Here is an 18,725-nt window from a genome sequence, read left to right as displayed (position 1 = left end):
ATAACCAGCAGGATATAAAATGTAACCCTCGTTATCTTGTGCCATGAGAGCCTTGCCCTTAACAAAATTGGACAATCTCTTAGGGCATTAAGCTTGACATTGTCTCCCTGTTGGAAGCCAATGCCATCCTTAATGCCAGGGCGTCTCCCATTATAGAGCATGCTTCTAGCAAATTTAAATTTTTCATTCTCTATCTCATGTTCATTGATTTTACTAGTTAATTGTGTTATGTGATCATTTTGTTCTTTAATTAAAGCTAGGTGATCATGAATAGCATCAACATTAATATCTCTACATCTAGTACAAATAGAAACATGATCAACACTAGATGTAGAAGGTTTGCAAGATTTTAATTCATCAATCTTAGCATGCAAAATTGCATTCTCATTTCTAAGATTGGAAATAGAGACATTGCAAACATTTAAATCTTTAGCCTTAGAAATTAATTTATCATTCTCAATCTTAAGGCTAGAAAGTGATTCGTTCAAATTATCAATCTTAGTAATTAAACTAGCATTATCATTTTTAAGATTGACAAGAGAATCATCACAAACATTTAACTTCTCAACCTTAGCAATCAATTTGACATTTTCAATTCTAAGGTTGGAGATAGTGTCATGACAAATGCTAAGCTCACTAGTCAATTTTTCATTTTTCTCTACTTCCTGAGCATAAGCATTTTTAACTTTAACATGCTTTTTGTTTTCCTTAATGAGAAATTCCTCTTGGCTATCCAAGAGTTCATCATTCTCATGAATGGCACCTATCAATTCATTCAATTTTTATTTTTGTTGCATGTTTAAGTTTGCAAAAAGGGCAAGCAAATCATCTTCATCATCACTAGAGCTTCCTTCATCACTAGATGTTGTATATTTAGTGGAGGCTCTAGATTTTACCTTCTTCTTCTTGCCGTCCTTTGCCATGAGGCACTTGTGGCTGACGTTGGGGAAGAGGAGGCCCTTGTTGACGGCGATGTTGGCGGCGTCCTCGTCGGAGGAGGAGTCGGTGGAGCTGTCATCGGAGTCCCATTCCCGGCACACATGGGCATCGTCGCCCTTCTTCTTGTAGTATCTTTTCTTTTCCTTCCTCTTTCCCTTCTTGTCGTCGCCCCTGTCACTATCACTAGATAATAGACATTTAGCAATAAAATGACCGGGCTTACCACATTTGTAGCACACTTTCTTGGAGTGAGGTTTGTAATCCTTCCCCCTCCTTTGTTTGAGGATTTGGCGGAAGCTTTTGATGATGAGCGCCATTTCCTCGTTATCGAGCTTAGAGGCATCGATGGGGAGCCTACTTGATGTAGACTCTTCTTTCTTTTCTTCCGTAGCTTTGAATGCGACGGGTTGCACCTCGGGTGTGGAGGTGGTGCCTTGCTCAACGATTTGTTTGGAGCCTTTGATCATCAATTCAAAGCTCACAAACTTTCCTATCACTTCCTCGAGAGACATTAGCTTGTATCTAGGATCATCACGTATTAATTGAACTTGAGTAGGATTACAAAAAACAAGTGATCTTAGAATAACCTTGACCATTTCATGGTCATCCCATTTGGTGCTCCCGAGGTTGCGCACTTGGTTGACCAAGGTCTTGAGCCGGTTGTACATTGCTTGTGGCTCCTCTTCTTGGTTGAGGATGAATCGACCAAGCTCCCCCTCGATCGTTTCCCGCTTGGTGATCTTAGTCACCTCATCCCCTTCGTGTGTGGTCTTTAGAACGTCCCAAATCTCCTTGGCACTCTGAAACCCTTGCACCTTATTATACTCCTCTCGACATAGAGAGGCGAGGAGTATAGTAGTGGATTGGGAGTTGAAGTGCCGGATTTGGGCGACGTCGTTCGAATCATATCCTTCATCCCCCACGGATGGTACCTGCGCTCCAAACTCAACAATGTCCCAAATGCTAGAGTGGAGTGAGGTTAGATGATGCCTCATTTTATCACTCCACATACAATAATCTTCACCATCAAAAACCGGTGGTTTGCCTAGTGGGACGAAAAGTAAAGGAGTGCGTTTAGAAATGCGAGGATAGCGTAGGGGGGTCTTACTAAACTTCTTGCGCTCATGGCACTTAGAAGTGACGGACGGAGCGTCGGAGCCGAAGGTGGAGGGCGACGAAGAATCAGTCTCGTAGTAGACCACTTTCTTCTTCATCTTCTTCTTGTCACCACTCCGATGCGACTTGACGCGGGGAGGTGATTCCTCCCTTCCTTTGGCGCTGAACTCCTTTGATGGAGCCTTCCCATGGCTTGTGGTCGTTTCCATCTCCCTCTTGGAGGATCCTCCCGACATCACTTCAAGTTGTTAGACTCTAATGAAGTACCAGGCTCTAATACCAATTGAAAGTCGCCTGGAGGGGGTGGATAGGCAAAATCTGAAATTTACAAACTTAATCACACACTACAAGCCGGGGTTAGCGTTAGAATTAAATCTGAGTCCGAAAGAGAGGGAAAACAAATCAACCAAGAAATAAAGCGGATGAACACGGTGATTTGTTTTATCGAGGTTCGGTTCCAAAGATCCTAGTCCCCGTTGAGGTGGTCATAAAGACCATGTCTCTTTCAACCCTTTCCCTCTCTCAAACGGTCACTTAGACCGAGTGAGCTTTCTCCTTAATCAAACGGGTCACTTAGACCTCGCAAGGACCACCACACACTTGGTGTCTCTTGCTTTGATTACAAGTCACTTGAGAACAAGAATGGGAGAAGAAGAAAGCACGATTGCAAAAGCCAAGCAACAAGAGCGACAAATAACACACGGATCACTCTCTCTCTCTCAAGTCTTTAATCACTAATGATCACTTGTCTCAATTGTGGAACTTGGAGAGATTGGAAGCTTTGATTGTGTCTTTGAATGGATTGCTAGCTCTTGTATTGAATGTAGAGGATTGGAATGATTGGATGTAGTGAATGGAGGTGGTTGGGGTTGTATTTATAGCCCCCAACTACTTCCTAGCCGTTGCTCCTTTTCTGTCGACCGCGGACGGTCCGCGCCCCTGGTCCAGACGGTGCGCCCCTGCACATCAACGGCTACAATCGCAACGGTCAGCAGTAACGGCTATATCAACGGCTACTATGCATTAAATGCGTCGTTAGATGTCAGATAAAGGCAGTCGTGGACGGTTCGGTCGTGCACCCCGGACGGTCCGCGAGGACGCTATAATTCATTTTACCGAACCCGTCACCTTCGGGTTTTCGATTCAGCGCTGACCGGACGGTTCGCGCCTGAGGCCGAACGGTCCGCGCTTGGTCTCGGACGGTGCTTGCTTTTCCTTTGGACGGTCCGTAGTGTAGACTTGTGTTTTTGCATTGGTTCTGTCCGAGGGTCACCCTGGTGTCGTGGACGGTTCGCCGCAAGGGCCCGGACGGTCCGCGCTTAGTCTATTTTTCCAAAAAGCTTCTCCTGTCCGGAATAATCTACGGTATTCCGTACAGTCGATTTAGAATAGTTGTAGATGAACTTATGCACCTGTGAGATGATCAACTAGGCAAACTGGTTAGTCCACAAGGTTTGTGATGGTCGTCAAACACCAAAATCGATTATAGGAAATGTTGAGAATATTTCCCTTTTAGTTTGTTTATCCTGTGTTTCTATGTTTGTCATGGTGAACTTATGTTGGATTTGGATCTTTGTAATGATTGTCACCAAAATGTGGGTGTCCCTTGCAATTTGGTTTAGTTATTAATGTTAATAAAATTAGTCATTTAGTTGGGCAACCTTTTACTTCCACTTTCCTCTTTATCTGAGAAGTTGTGTTTGGCTGTGTTGAGTTTCAGTGAAGATGATCGTTTACTCAATGTTATGAAGACCTCTATGTGCCTTTTATTATGTTGAAAGACTGCAAGATCAATTATGATGTGTGAATGCCTTCCACAGATGTCTGACAACACGCACAGAGGCGAGAGGCGTACCCAGCAAGAGCAGCAAGCCCCACGAGATGAGGCACCTCAGCAGTTGCCTCCTCCTCCACCACCAATGTCAGTGGAGCAGATGTTCTTCATGCAGACCCAAGTTGTGCAAGAAATCGGGCAAACCCTGTCAACTATGCAGCAAGCTCAACAACAACCTCAACCACAACCGCAAGTGCAGATGCCACAGATACTAAGAGACAAGCGTGTAGAGTTCATGAGAGGTCATCCCCATGTTTTTGCCCACTCTGCAGACCCCAAGGGCGCCGAAGATTGGCTGCGCATAGTGGAGCGGGAGCTGTACACCGCCCAATGCAATGATAGAGAGAAGGTTCTGTATGGCCCCCGTCTGATAAGGTAAGCAACTCAGTCCTGGTGGGAGTCCTACCTCGCTACCCATGCCGACCCTGAAGCTATCACTTGGGAGGAGTTCAGAGACAACTTCCGTCAGTACCACATTTCAGAAGGCCTGATGATAGTGAGGAAGGAGGAATTTCTGGCACTGAAGCAAGGACCCCTGTTTGTCGTGAGTACAGAGATAAATTTCTGCAACTATCTCGCTATGCACTCAAGGATGTCAACACTGATGCAAAGAGGCAATACAAGTTCTTGAGAGGTTTGGTTGACCCACAACATTACCAGTTTATGAATCATACCTTCCCTACCTTACAACATCTGAATCATAGAGCGATAGTGACTAAGAGGAAGCTCAAGGAGATGGAAGATCGAAAGCGCGAGATTGGTGGACCGCAGGCCGGGAGCAGCAACCGCCCCCGTTTCTCAGGCAATCCACCCTAGCACTTCAAGCAGAGTCACCCGCAGGGATATCAACACCACAACCAGACTCCGCATCAGCAACAATTCCAGAGGCAACTCCCTTAGTAGCAGCAGCAGTATCGCCACCACAACCAACCGGGAGGAAACCAGTATTAGAGGCAAAGCAGTCAGGCACCCCGCCTTCCTGCCCCAGCAACCAATCAGAGCAACTAGGCAGTCCTAGTGCCAGGAGGAGGCAGAGGATGTTTCCATCATGGAGAGCAAGGCTATTGGGCGATGCAATGCCCAAAGAAAGTAGTTTAGTCACAATTAGCTTCCAACACTCTAGCAAGACAAGGAGCACCACAACAGGCATCGGGAGGTCGCGACCAGGCTTACAACCGTGGGAAGGTGAACCACTTGGAGGCCGAAGCAATCCAGGATGTACCAGATGTGGCAGTAGGTATGTTTTTAGTTGAATCCCATCCAGCAAAAGTACTATTTGATACTGGTGTCACACATTCTTTCGTTACTACATCATGGGTAGAAGCACATAACATCCCCGTAGAACCAATGATTCCACCTCTAAGGGTTAATTTAGTTGGGGGGGATTCAGTCAGATAAGATGTGCTTAAATCTAAGGATTGAAATAAGGGGGATAGATTTCCCCGCTAACCTAGTAATAATGGGTACTCAAGGGATATATGTCATCCCAGGGATGAATTGGATGCACAAGAACCAAGCAACCATCAGTTGTGACAAGAGGATAGTGAGATTAGTGTCCCCATCCGAGGAAGAGATAGTAACTGAACTAATCATGCCTGATCTAGAGGAAGGAGCCTGTCACCAAATGTCTGTAGATGGTAAATATGCCAACCCGCTTGATGCCATCAAAGTTGTGTCGGAGTTTCCCGATGTGTTTCTTGAGGAGCTACCAGGAATGCCACTCGAGCGGAAGGTCGAGTTTGCTATAGACTTCGAACCTGGCACCACCCTATCTATAAGAGAGCTTATAGAGTGTCTAGACCAGAATTGGTAGAACTCAAGAAGCAGGTCGACGAGCTGTTAGAGAAAGGTTACATTAGACCAAGTACTTTTCCTTGGGCCGCTCCAGTTCTATTCATGAAGAAGAAAGATGGGACCAAGAGAATGTGCATAGACTACAGAGCTATGAATGAAGTCACCGTCAAGAACAAGTACCTCCTGCCAAGGACAGAAGATCTGTTTGATCAGTTGAGAGGAGCCGGTGTGTTCTCGAAGATAGATCTAAGGTTAGGTTACCATCAGCTCAAGATCCGACCTTCGGACATACCGAAGACGACATTCATCACCAAGTATGGGCTATATGAGTATACAGTCATGTCCTTCGGTTTGACGAATGCGTCAGCTTTCTTCATGTATTTGATGAACGGTGTGTTCATGGACTATCTGTACAAATTTGTAGTGGTGTTCATCGATGATATCCTCATATATTCTCAGAATGAGGAAGAGCATGAGGAGCATTTGAAGATGGCATTGCAACAGTTACGGGAGCATCAGTCGTATGCCAAGCTGAGCAAATGTGAGTTCTGGATTAGTGAAGTCATGTTCTTGGGTCACATCATAAACCAAGATGGGTTAGTGATGGATCCAAAGAAGGTGGTAGATATTCTGGACTGGAAAGCACCGAGAGATGTCCGTGGGATCAAGAGTTTCATTGGAATGGCTAGATACTACTGGTGTTTCATTGAAGGTTTCTCCAAGATTGCTAGACCAATGACAACCTTGCTAGCGAAGAAAGTTGAGTTCAAGTGGACCCCAAAATGTCAGGAGTCATTTGAAGTATTGAAAAAGAAGTTGACTACATCGCCTATGTTGATCCTACCTAATGTTCACAAGCCATTCTCGGTGTACTACGATGCATCGTACACCGGATTGGGATGTGTGCTAATGCAGGAAGGGAGAGTGGTGGCATACTCGTCCCGACAGTTGAAGGTTCCTGAGAAGAATTATCCCACACACGAGCTAGAATTGGTAGCAGTGGTTCATACATTGAAGACCTGGAGGCACTATCTATATGGGCAGAAATGTGATGTTTACACTGACCACAAGAGTCTTAAGTATATATTCACCCAGTCAGAGCTAAACATGAGGCAACAAAGATGGCTGAAATTGATCAAAGACTATGAGCTGGAGATACATTATCACCTAGGCAAAGCTAATGTGGTTGCAGATTCTTTGAGCAGAAAGAGTCAAGTCAACATGATGGTCGCTCACCCGATGCCATATGAGCTAGCGAAGGAATTCGATAGGCCCAGTCTTGGATTTCTAAATAGCATGTAGGGAGTGACAATTGAATTGGAACCCACTCTAGAACGAGATATCCATGATGGACAGAAAAATGATAAGAAGATTAATGAGATTCGATAGCTAATCATAGATGGGTAAGGCAAAGACTTTCGAGAAGACGCGGAAGGCGTGGTATGGTTCAAAGATCAGCTATGTGTTCCCGACATCAAGTCAATTCTAGAGCTAATCCTCAAGGAAGCCCATGAAACAACCTATTTCATACACCCTAGAAGCGAGAAGATGTACCAAGACCTGAAGAAAAGATTCTGGTGGTACGATATGAAAAGGGAGATCCTAGAGTATGTGGACATATGTGACAATTGTCAGAGAATTAAGGCAGAACATCAAAGGCTCGTAGGTTTGTTGCAGCCGTTACAGATTCCTCAATGGAAGTGGGATGAGATCGGGATGGACTTTATAGTCGGCTTGCCTCGCACCCGAGCCAGTTACGACTCCATTTGGGTAGTAGTGGACCGCTTAACAAAGACAGCTCATTTCATACCGGTCAATACTAGCTACAGTAGTGCAGTGTTGGCAGAGTTATACATGTTCCGGATTGTATGCTTGCATGGAGTACCAAAGAAGTTAGTGTCAGATCGGGGAACACAATTCACCTCTCACTTTTGGCAGCAGCTACATGAAGCTTTGGGCACGCATTTGAATTTCAATTCAGCTTATCACACGCGGACAGATGGTCAGACTGAAAGAACCAACCAGATCCTAGAAGATATGTTGAGGGCCTGCGCTTTGCATGATAAGTCAGGTTGGGATAAGAGGCTACCTTATGCAGAGTTCTCCTACAACAACAGTCACCAAGCCGATTTGAAGATGTCACCGTTCCAAGCACTCTATGGGAGGAATTGTCGAACTTCGTTGCACTAGGACCAACCCAGCGATAGGCAGGTGTTCAGTCTAGATATTTTGCTTGAAGCCAAAGATAATATCAGGATGGTTCAGGAGAATCTGAAGACAACATAGTCTATGCAGCGAAGTTATGCCAACTAGAACAAGAGAGCTGAGTTTTGAAGTGGGAGATTATGTTTACCTGATGGTGTCACCGATCAGAGGAGTCAGAAGGTTCGGAGTCAAGGGCAAGTTAGCACCTTGATACATCGGACCGTACCAGATTCAGGCAAGATGTGGAGAAGTGGCCTACCAGCTCAGCCTACTAGAAAGTATGTCAGCAATGCATGATGTTTTCCATGTTTCTCAGTTGAAGAAATGTTTGTGAGTGCCAGAAGAGTAGTTGTCAACTGAGGATCTTAGAGTCCAAGAAGACTTGATGTACATAGAAAAGCCAACTCAGATTCTGGAGATAGCAGACAGAGTCACTCGGAGGAGCACCATCAGAATGTGTAAAGTCAAATGGGCCCACCATTTAGAGGAAGAAGCAACCTGGGAAAGAGAGGATGATCTGAAAGCCAAGTATGCCGAACTCTTTGCTAGCCAACCCTGAATCTCAAGGGCGAGATTCTTTTAAGGGGGATAGGTTTGTAACACCCTGAATTTGGGGGTATAAAATTTCTTCTCTAGTATCTACCAAATTCAGGTGTTACCTCTCTTCTCCTCTCTATAGTTTCCTTTTTCTCTCTCATTTAGTAGAGGTTTGGTTATTTTATTTAGAGATGTATTAATACTTTAGTAGATCAAACACTAAGGGGATATGAATCATTGCATCAAGCTAAGGCAAAACTTTGATCTTTGTTTGATGCATATACTTGAAATGTTCAAATTTGAATTTGTGGCTTGGTTGGATTTGAATTCAAAAGAGAAAATAAAAGAAAAGGGGATTGTAAATTCAGAATAAAAATAAAAAACTAAAGCAGCTCGCAACCTCCCTTCGCTCGGCCTTTCGGCCCATTAGGCCCAACTCCCTGCATTGCCGCGTGCCCTCTCTCCCCCGCTCTCTGCCTGGTGGGCCCACCCTATCGGCGCCAACCCCCTCTCCTGCGCGCTCACTCTCGCTCTCTGCCCCCAGGCCCCACCTGTCGGTGCTCCCCCTTGCTTGTTGCACGTGGCAACGCCGACCCGCTAACACCCTAGCCCCACCTGGCAGACTTCCCCCTTCCTCCAACCTCCCGTCCATGCAAGCCGTGCACGCACGCCGAGACGGCCACACCCACATCGCACCATCGTGTGAAACTGCCACCCCGACCCCTTTGAAGTCACTGCTTTGGTGATGGCGGTGGACGACGAGGGGGCATTGACATAAAATCATCTTCATCATTGTAGTCATCAGTTGTCACATTTGGGGGTGGACATCGAGGGGGCATTGGCATAAAATCATCATCGTCATTGTGGTCCTCAGCTGTCACACTGGGGGGTGGACAACGAGGGGGCATTGGCATAAAATCATCATTATCATTGTAATCCACAACTGTCACATTAGAGGGTGGCCAATGAGGGGGCATTGGCATAAAACATTGTGATCATTGTATTCCTCAACCGTTACATTGGGGTGTTGCATGTATTTTTGTTTCCTCTAGATGAGCCAGATGTAGTACCCACTTTTGTCGTATCCACCTGTGACCTCCCATGAAAAGGTCGTCACGACGACCGACGATGTTTTCTTCTTCCTAGCAGCACACCACCACCAAATAACATATGTATCAATAGAAAGTGGGTGATTTCTATGTTGATGAACTCTACGTCTTCCGGATTGTCCAAGATCACAACACCATTACAAGAAGTTAGGGAATATAAAAGGCAGAGAAGATCTAACAAGGAATGATGGCATACCTTGATATGTTTTTGTAGTCTACTTGGAACATAAACAACTTATATCTCCTCCTAAGAAAAAAGTAATAAGGTATGTCGACAATTACGCAAATCCATTGATATCTTGCATGATACTCAAACAAAAGAGCTCTTGAAGCTTATGTGGTCAACACTTGACCAGATGGACTAGCAATGAATAGAAATATTACATTCAACTTTGAGATCATTTTATGAGATATTTTCTCTCAAGAGGATCATACTTTCCCCCTGACAACATCCAACCCTATACCCAAGGCATCAACAACCCACTTCGAGGTCCATGTAATTGGTGGATGGACGATCCAACCATATTGTGTTAAAAAAACCCTCCTTCACCTAATTATGCGTAATAAACGTTTAATACATATATTTTTTAATTTCTTAGTCTAAATCACCTAAAATTATAAAACAAGAACTAAAAAAATATATTGAATACTTACGTAAATCTATTGAATAATCAAATAAATGTAAAATACCTAGACTCGACAATGCAAAGGAGTTAGGGTTTTTCTTCTCTCCATCGTCTTCACTCCTTAATTGATTTCAAACATACACGTTGAAGTATTGCATCTTGAAAATAAAACCCTAAACATACAAAATATGTTTATATAGATGGAATAAAACATGCATCTCGCTTCACGGGTGGTAGGCCTGTCGTCCCCCCTGTTGGGGGCCTTCGTCTTCCGAAGGTCCTCAAAAACACGGTTAACCATTTGTTTTCAATATATTATTAAGTATTACAAGAGCTTCGTTACCAGAAAGGCTTCAACATAGATTAATGGGAGTACGACGAAGCAGGCTTTGTCAAGATGAAACAGGAAGGCGACATAGGAAGAAGGTGTTGTGCAAGTTGTTAAGTACAAATGACAATATTGTCCCCGTGACATTTGTAAACCTTGTATGTAATTTTTGAGGGTATGAATGTAATATTATACGAAGTTGTATGATTGCCTATAACTAGATGAACAATACCCCTGTATTGTTCACACTAAATTGTAATTGCCTTCACATAAGCCGAAGGTATCAATGTAATATGAACTTTGATATTATTAATATATTTAGTATGAAAAGGATATATGGTTTGATATTGCATTGTGAGCATATTTTTATGTCCATGGATAATGAAGACTTGTTCTTCATGACCCTTGTCCAAGATTCGTTATACCCAAAGGGAATAATGCTTTGAAGGACAAATGTATTTAATGTATAACAAATGTGTTACCTTGTTCTTGATCCACAGCAATTGAGGACAAGTGACCAACATTGGCGCCCACCTCCGGTGAACTCGAACGACCACCTTCGTCAAAAGAACTCGAACGATCACCTTCATCATGCCACCGAAGAAGACAACAGCGTCAGGGGCTGCCCTTGCACCACTAGACACCAATCAAGATGGGCTCCTTCTAAGGGAGGCCTAAAGCCAGAAAAGGAAAGCTATTCGCCCAACACCGCAGGAAGAAGAGTTGGACCAAGAAATCAGAGATCTAGAAGCTATTCATCAACAAATGAAGAGAAGGGAGAAGATGCTTCGGCTGGCTGAGCTCTAGAAAAAGATTGATGAAGCAGCCGAAGAGATGCATCACATCACATAAGAAAATGAGCAAGGGCATAAGCCACAACAGAGAGAGCTTCGTCAAGAAAGCCGAAGCCATGATGATATATGGTATGTCGACTTTCATCACGATAACATTGCTTTCGATGATGCTTCCCCTCTAGCTACAGAATTGCAGGCTACCCCATGGCCACCTTCATAGAAACCACCCCAGCTTCCAATGTATGATGGGCATTCGAACACGAAGCAGTTCCTCATGAGTTACAAAGAAACTATATCATCATATGGTGGCAACACTGCTATCATGGCAAAATCCTTCGTCATGGTAGTTAGGAGTGTTGCTCAAACCTGGTATTCTTCTCTTTGGCCAGGAACAATCACATCATGGCAGAAGTTGAAGGATATGTTAGTCACCAGCTTTCAGGGCTTTCAGACGAAGCCAATGACTGCTCAAGCCGTATTTTAGTGCACACAAGACCACAAGGAGTATTTGCAGGCATACGTCCGAAGGTTTCTGCGTCTCAGAGCTCAGGCGCCAACAATGCCAAATGAGATTGTCATTGAAGCCATGACCAAGGGACTTCGTCCAGGTCCAACAGCGCAATATTTTGCCAAGAAGCCCCTACAAACCCTGGAGAAGCTTCTCCAGAAGATGGATGAGTACATCAGAGCTGACAATGACTTCCGTCAAAGAAAGGAGGAAGCTTACAGATATTTTGAGATGACTAGGGGTTTCGGAGGAAGGCTCCACCCAAGGCATGTCATGACGATACATAATCCCAACCAAAGTGAAGACAGAGGCAATCACAACCAAGGGCACCAACACAGTTCCCAGTCAATTGGGACGCAACAAAGCTCTTTCAGACCACCAGCTCCAAGAGGCAGATGGGGACGAAGCTTCGGAGGAAGATTCAACTCACAACCAAGAAGGTTGTTCTGCTTGTACTGTGGAGAGGATAAGGGGCACACAACTAGGACCTACCAAGTTACAATACAGAAGCAAAAGGAGATAGTTGTGGCCAAAGCATGTCAGAATCAGCCGAAGCAAGTCCTACATACTGCTTCATGTTATTCCCTGTACATTCCTGAGTATGTGGGCAATCAACAACCATTTTCACAACCTATAGTTTCAGTAGCTTCGGCAAGCCACTCTCTAGCTGCATGGGCCTTACCACAACCACTGGTCATGGCTCCAACTTCGTCCCACAACCAGTAGCCTAAAGTGCAGCACCAAATTTTGCAACAACGCGATGTAAGAGAAGAGTCCGAAGCTCGGACAATTAATAGCACTGTTCTAGAGTCGAGGCACATTTACTGAAGCTACAGAGGGGATGGGTTAAAAACTTCATATACACCTATTGTAATTTTAATTTCTCTCATTTTCATGTTCTTGCCTCAGAAACAATTTGAAGGTGCAACCTTCGACATATTGTAATAAATCTGTGGTTACACCATCGAGTGTAACAGTAAAGGTGAAAAAGCTCCAAAGTCGTTCCTACGGGAATGCAGAGCTAAAATACCACCTAGGTAAAAGGTGAAGAAGCTCCAAAGTTGTTCCTAAGGGGATGAAGAGCTTAGCTCTAAAGTCGTTCATACGAGAATGCAGAGCTAAAATACGACCTAAGTAAAAGTTGAAGAAGCTCCAAAGACGTTCCTAAGGGGATGCAAAGCTTAGCTTCAAAGTCATTCCTACGGGAATGCAGAGCTAAAATACCACCTAAGTAAAAGGTGAAGAAGCTCCAAAGTCGTTCCTAAGGGGATGCAGAGCTTAGCTTCAAAGTCGTTCCTACGGTGATGCAGAGCTAAAATACCACCTAAGTAAAAGGTGAAGAGGCTCTAAAGTCGTTCCTAAGGGGATACACAGTCTTATTATTGCAAAATGTTTTCTATTAACATTTGTTGCATCATAACATCACATCATTCATCATTTCACATCATGCAAAAAGCAGAAAAGAAGGGAAATTGCTCCTTCGTCTGAAATGGTTGGTCTTCAAAGTTAAGCGTGTTTTTGTCAAGGAACTATGAAAGGATATTGCATCTCTACCCGTTGCTATTAAATGTTACAGAATTCCTTATACAAGATCTACAGCAAGACCTTTGGAACTAATATTGTCACTTCGGCAACAATATTCCCTATGCAAGACCTATGACAAGACCTTCGAGTTTAAAACTGCCACTTCGGCGAAAAATGGATTTTTCTTTATGAAGCGTGAAAAGAAGGGAAGATGTTTTTTCGCATTCGGCTAACAAACGGTACATATTACACTTTCACGCTACACAAAGAAATATATTACATAATGAATCACATAGTTCACAATTGTTTTTACATAAAAGCAGCATACAAATTCTGCGAATGTTTTTACACAAAGTTTAATCCTCCTCCTTTAGGACTCTCTCGGCAGCTTCGTTTAGAATTTTTTCTACAACTTCATCAATCGCTGCATTCGCTATTCTGATTTCATCGAGAGTACCCTTTAGGGTTGGATCAATGTCATGGTTGTATGGCTCTGGAGAAGTAGAGAGTTCAGCTTTATAAAAATATAAGTTTTTCTCAGATACAAAGCTAAAATACTTACAAAGCTAAAACATGACAAACGTACCTATACGTCTTTCGCGCTCAGCGACCTCTTCAGCTTTTCTTGCTTCTTCTGAGGCAAAATGAGACTCTTCTTCGCTTTGCCTGATAGCTTCGTCTACTATCTCTCGGTCGCCGTTCATCCACACATTAGAATAGAATTTCCCACCAAGGGCAGTAGCTTCGGATGAAGGCTCTTTGATGTCAGTAGCTGAAACTGAGAAGTCTGGCTGAATTACACACTTCGCATGATCATAGCCAGCTTTTTCAAGCAAAGATACAGCTCCCCGAGCGCCCACGTAGGCACAAAAATCCCCCCTGCCAGTGAGAACTTCGTCAAATGCTTCGATTTCGCCCTCAATCCATTTGATCACACCCTCGGGATCACCAAGAATGAAATTTCGCTCAGCCGAGAACACGCTAACACTAGTAAAAGCATTTTTTAGTTTAATTGAGCACTGCATGGCAATGTTATAGCATTCCTCCTTCGCTTGTGGAAGCTCTTCAACATTCTTTTGAACCCTCGATCGCTCGGTGTCGAATATCTCATGCTTCGATTGCTCCATGTTGAAGTTCTCAGTAACTTCATCAAGCTTCTTTTTCAGTTCTGCTACTTCAGATCTGTGCAATCCAACTTGAATAGATAAAGCATATTCCAGATCAGCTATACGTTTTGCATTCGCTTCTTGTTCTTTCTCAAATTTTAATTTTTTTGGGTCCACTTCAGAGAGTTTGGCTAAATTTGCTTCGCTTGTCTTTAACCTTTCGACCAAATAAAGCAGGATTTTATCTTTATCAAGTGCCTCATTCTAAAGAGTTATAACCTCTGAGCGCGAATTCTCGAAGGCTATTGTGCTCTCATCCTCACATTCTTTTTGAGCCTTCAGAGCTTTAATTAAAATAAGACCCTAATAACAAAAGAAATGTTTGTTAAAACAAGCAAATAATATACTTAAAATGATTACCAAAAGATCGAGAGAAATAATAAGCACGAACCTTCAAACTATTGTATGCTAAGCTGTCTGCCAGATGGTCCTTCGGCATTAAGGATGGTCCAAGTTCAAGCTTCGGATAACCCATGTTGTCCATCATTTCTCGGCAGACATCAATTTCCTTGCTGTCAGGAAGGAAGTATAGGAAGTCATTCTCTTCATCACCTTCGTACACTAGAGATCCTCGAGGATACTTCAGATCCCTAGCGTAATGTTGAGCCTCGGCAATTTGCCTCTAGTCAACTGTTTTCCCGAAGCGTGACGGATGATGAATTCAAGATCTCCGGTCGATGCTGCTTCGGGTATCGGCACTGATATTTTCTCTGGCAGACTCTCACTTACTTGCTCTATTGGCCTAATTTCCGAATGTCTAGCCTTAGTGCAGTTAGGAGCAGTACTTACGTCGATAGCTTCTTCCAATTCTTTAGCTTGGGCTTTGGACATCTTAATAGGAGCAGGGGTACCTATCTTCGAAGGCCTCAGAACAGTGTCTAGAACGATGGCCATTCTTCTCCCTTTCCTAAGCGTCGCTACTGAAGCGGTTGTTATTCTTGTCAGTCCTTGCACCACCAGAGAACTTATCATTTTCGTCTGCTGATCAGTCTTGGAACTCTCTGATTTTGATCTCTCCAGCTGAATGGTAGAAGCTTCGGATGCCGCAACCGGTATTTCCTCCAAAACTGAGAGGGTATCTTCGGCAGATTCAACAGCCTTTGGCTTTAAAACCCCTGCAGCAGGCAGTATAGCGGCCCTCTCCAAAAAATACGACCAACTGATGAGTTACAACTTTCATCCTCTTTGGTTTCAGCGCGGTAGAGGGGGTCGATGATGCAATTCTCTTTTACGTCCCTTGCTTCCGAGCCGAAAAGCAGTAATTGGGATAGACAAAACCAATGACATCAAAAACTCTATTCAGCCTTTTATTTCCACGTGCGACGAACGAAATATTCATGGCTTCATCTTCGGCTTTTGTATAAGCCCCCAACAAATCATCAGTAGTCGCCTCAATGGCCTTAAGCCATTTGTCATCTGGCTCCCCGAACTGACTTCTGTAGCGATATGTATACTTCAAATAAACCAGTCCACCCTCACTTGAACTATCAGTGGTCTCCTTTGGCATTTCCCATTCATTAACAAGGGGCCATACCTTGAAAGTTATGTGTTCTTGGACCAAGTCTCTGGTGCTAATGTAGCTGCGCAAAGTGTTGAAGGCCACCAGGCAGGCTTGAGCCTTATCACTGTCCATGATCGGAGGCCTTCGGATGCCGAAGCGTGATTGTATTGGGCGTTGAATTATATCTTTCACATCCTCCCTCTCAACCAAATCATTTTTAACATAAAACCAGTGCCTCATCCAGGATCCTGGCCACTTCTTCCGAAATGTTGGCACAGGGCACCTCGCATCAGAGCAGTATACAAAGGAATAACAACCAAAGTTGTTGTGATATTGTTCCTTCCCCATTGCCTTTGTCTGGTAAGATAATTCGTGTATATTGCAGAAACAGTTGGCGTCTGGTTCCAGCCCTTAGCTCCTCATTGCCTAAATGAAAACCCCAATTCTAATTGAAGTTTTGGGGTGAGCTGATGAAGGTATATCTTGAACCTTTTAAGCACTTCGATCAGCATTTTATGCAAAGGAAACCGAAGACCAACCTTCATAAAACTATTGAAAACTACCATTTCATCAACTTTAGGAAGAGGAACAGTGTTCTCTCCTCCAGCCCTCACTATAGTTGTATCACAGAAATATTTGCCCTTCATCCCATCAATTTGTCCCTTCTTAACAGTAGATTTCCCAAACACAACATGGCTTGGCCTCCATGGCCGATCTTCGGCATCATCGCTGTCACTCTCAATATCAAAATCCTCACTGTCACTAGAATCTCCAGACAACCCAGCTAAATTTCATCAGTAATCTTTTCAACATTGGTCCTTTCCATAGCTTCGTAAAAACTAGCTAGTGCAGGGTCCTCACTTCTCTTGTCTTCGGCCATCTCAGCGTTGATTGAAACAAAAAGCCGAAGCTCGGTTACAGAATTAGCAAGCTAAAAAAACAAATCCCACACAAGCTTGATAACACAAAAAATATTTTCATCACAACCCTCATATATATATGCAAAGCACCACTGTACAATGGTCCCCACGATACATAAGGTTTTCGCTAGTCTAGCAAAGGGAAGGTGTTTTTTGGACCTTCGGCTAAAGACATTCGTTCATTTCACAGTTTGAATTTGTTACAAAGGAACAAAATAATATTGCGAGGGACTACTGTTGGGGGCCTTCGTCTTCCGAAGGTCCTCAAAAACATGGTTAACCATTTATTTTCAACATATTATTTAGTATTATAGGAGCTTCGTTATCAGAAAAGCTTCAAAATAGATTAATGGGAGTACGACGAAGCAGGCTTCGTCACGATGATGCAGGAAGACGACGTAGGGAGAAGGTGTTGTGTAAGCCGTTAAGTACAAATGATAATATTGTCCATGTGACATTTGTAAACCTTGTATGTAATTTTTGAGGGTATGAATGTAATATTGTACAGGTGTACGATTGCCTATAAATAGATGAACAATATCCCCACACTGAATTGTAATTGCATTCACATCATTGTGTTTAGATAAGCCGAATGTATCAATGTAATATGAACTTTGATATTATTAATATATTCAGTATGAAAAGGATATATGGTTTGATATTGCATTTGTGAGTATATTCTTATGTCCATGAATGGTGAAGACTTGGTCTTTATGACACTCATCCAAGATTCGTCATACCCAAAGGGGAATAATGCTTTGAAGGACGAAAGTCTTTAATGTATAACAAATGTGTTGTCTTATTGTTGATTCACAATAATGGAGGACAAGTGACCAACACCCCCTTCGGGGCGGTAGGGACGTGTTTGTAAAATTTTTCATTTAAATCTCTGACGTCCACTCACCAGGTGGCATACAACCATAACTATAATATTCTCCCTGTTCTATATTAAATTTCGTTTTAAACTTTTAATAGACTAGGTACGTACCCGTGCTTTGCAACGGCACACAAAATATTCAGTAAAATATTAGTGCACAACGATTATATAGAAACGAATAACACTTATATTATCACCGACTTTAATATCTCAAAAATTGTTTACTAACAAATATAATGTTACAATTATACGATTAGTGGCAGCGGCATGAACACATCCAAGAGTAGCCATAAAGTGGCACTTATACGATTAGTGCCAGAGGCATTATCCCTGAGTTCCTCGACTCAAACCTGTAAAATAAGACAGTAGTAAATGCAAAAAGTCTGCACCCTAAATTTTTTTGGAACTGTTGAAGGACTACACAATGCCAGCTTGATGGTACCACTGAATGATGAAGAGTCACTGCCAGAACCACCAGAGCCTATCGTCCGGTGGCCTGGACGACCGGGCAGCGGGCACCCCTCCGCCACCATTTAATCCGCTTCTAGCTTGTTTCTCTGTATCCCTCTCTCTACCCCCATCTCTGGCAGCTTGGCTTCGCCATTACTTGGCTTGCAGGAGCTGGTCGTGGAGTTCCCGTGAGGTGGCCACCAAGCCACGACTGACTCGCTCGACCCTGCCCGCACCCAGAAGAGACGCTTCGTTTCCTATGCATAAATAGGAAAAAAGGAGAGGAGGATTCGAGAAAATCACCACCTCTCTTCCTTTCTTCATCGCCCTACCCTTTTCCCTTCATCGCCCTGCCCTTCAGCGTCCTTCTCGATCTCCATGGATTGGTAAGTGGCTGCTAGCATCTCATCCCCCAATATCAACATACTCATCCACCTACTCAACCATTGTACTGCTCTTCACAAGTTTCTCACTCTCCTGTAAAAATAACATGACAC

The sequence above is a fragment of the Zea mays genome, chromosome 8 (assembly GCF_902167145.1).
Source record: "Zea mays cultivar B73 chromosome 8, Zm-B73-REFERENCE-NAM-5.0, whole genome shotgun sequence".
Lineage (NCBI taxonomy): Eukaryota > Viridiplantae > Streptophyta > Magnoliopsida > Poales > Poaceae > Zea > Zea mays.
Note: the sequence above shows the minus strand (reverse complement) of the source record.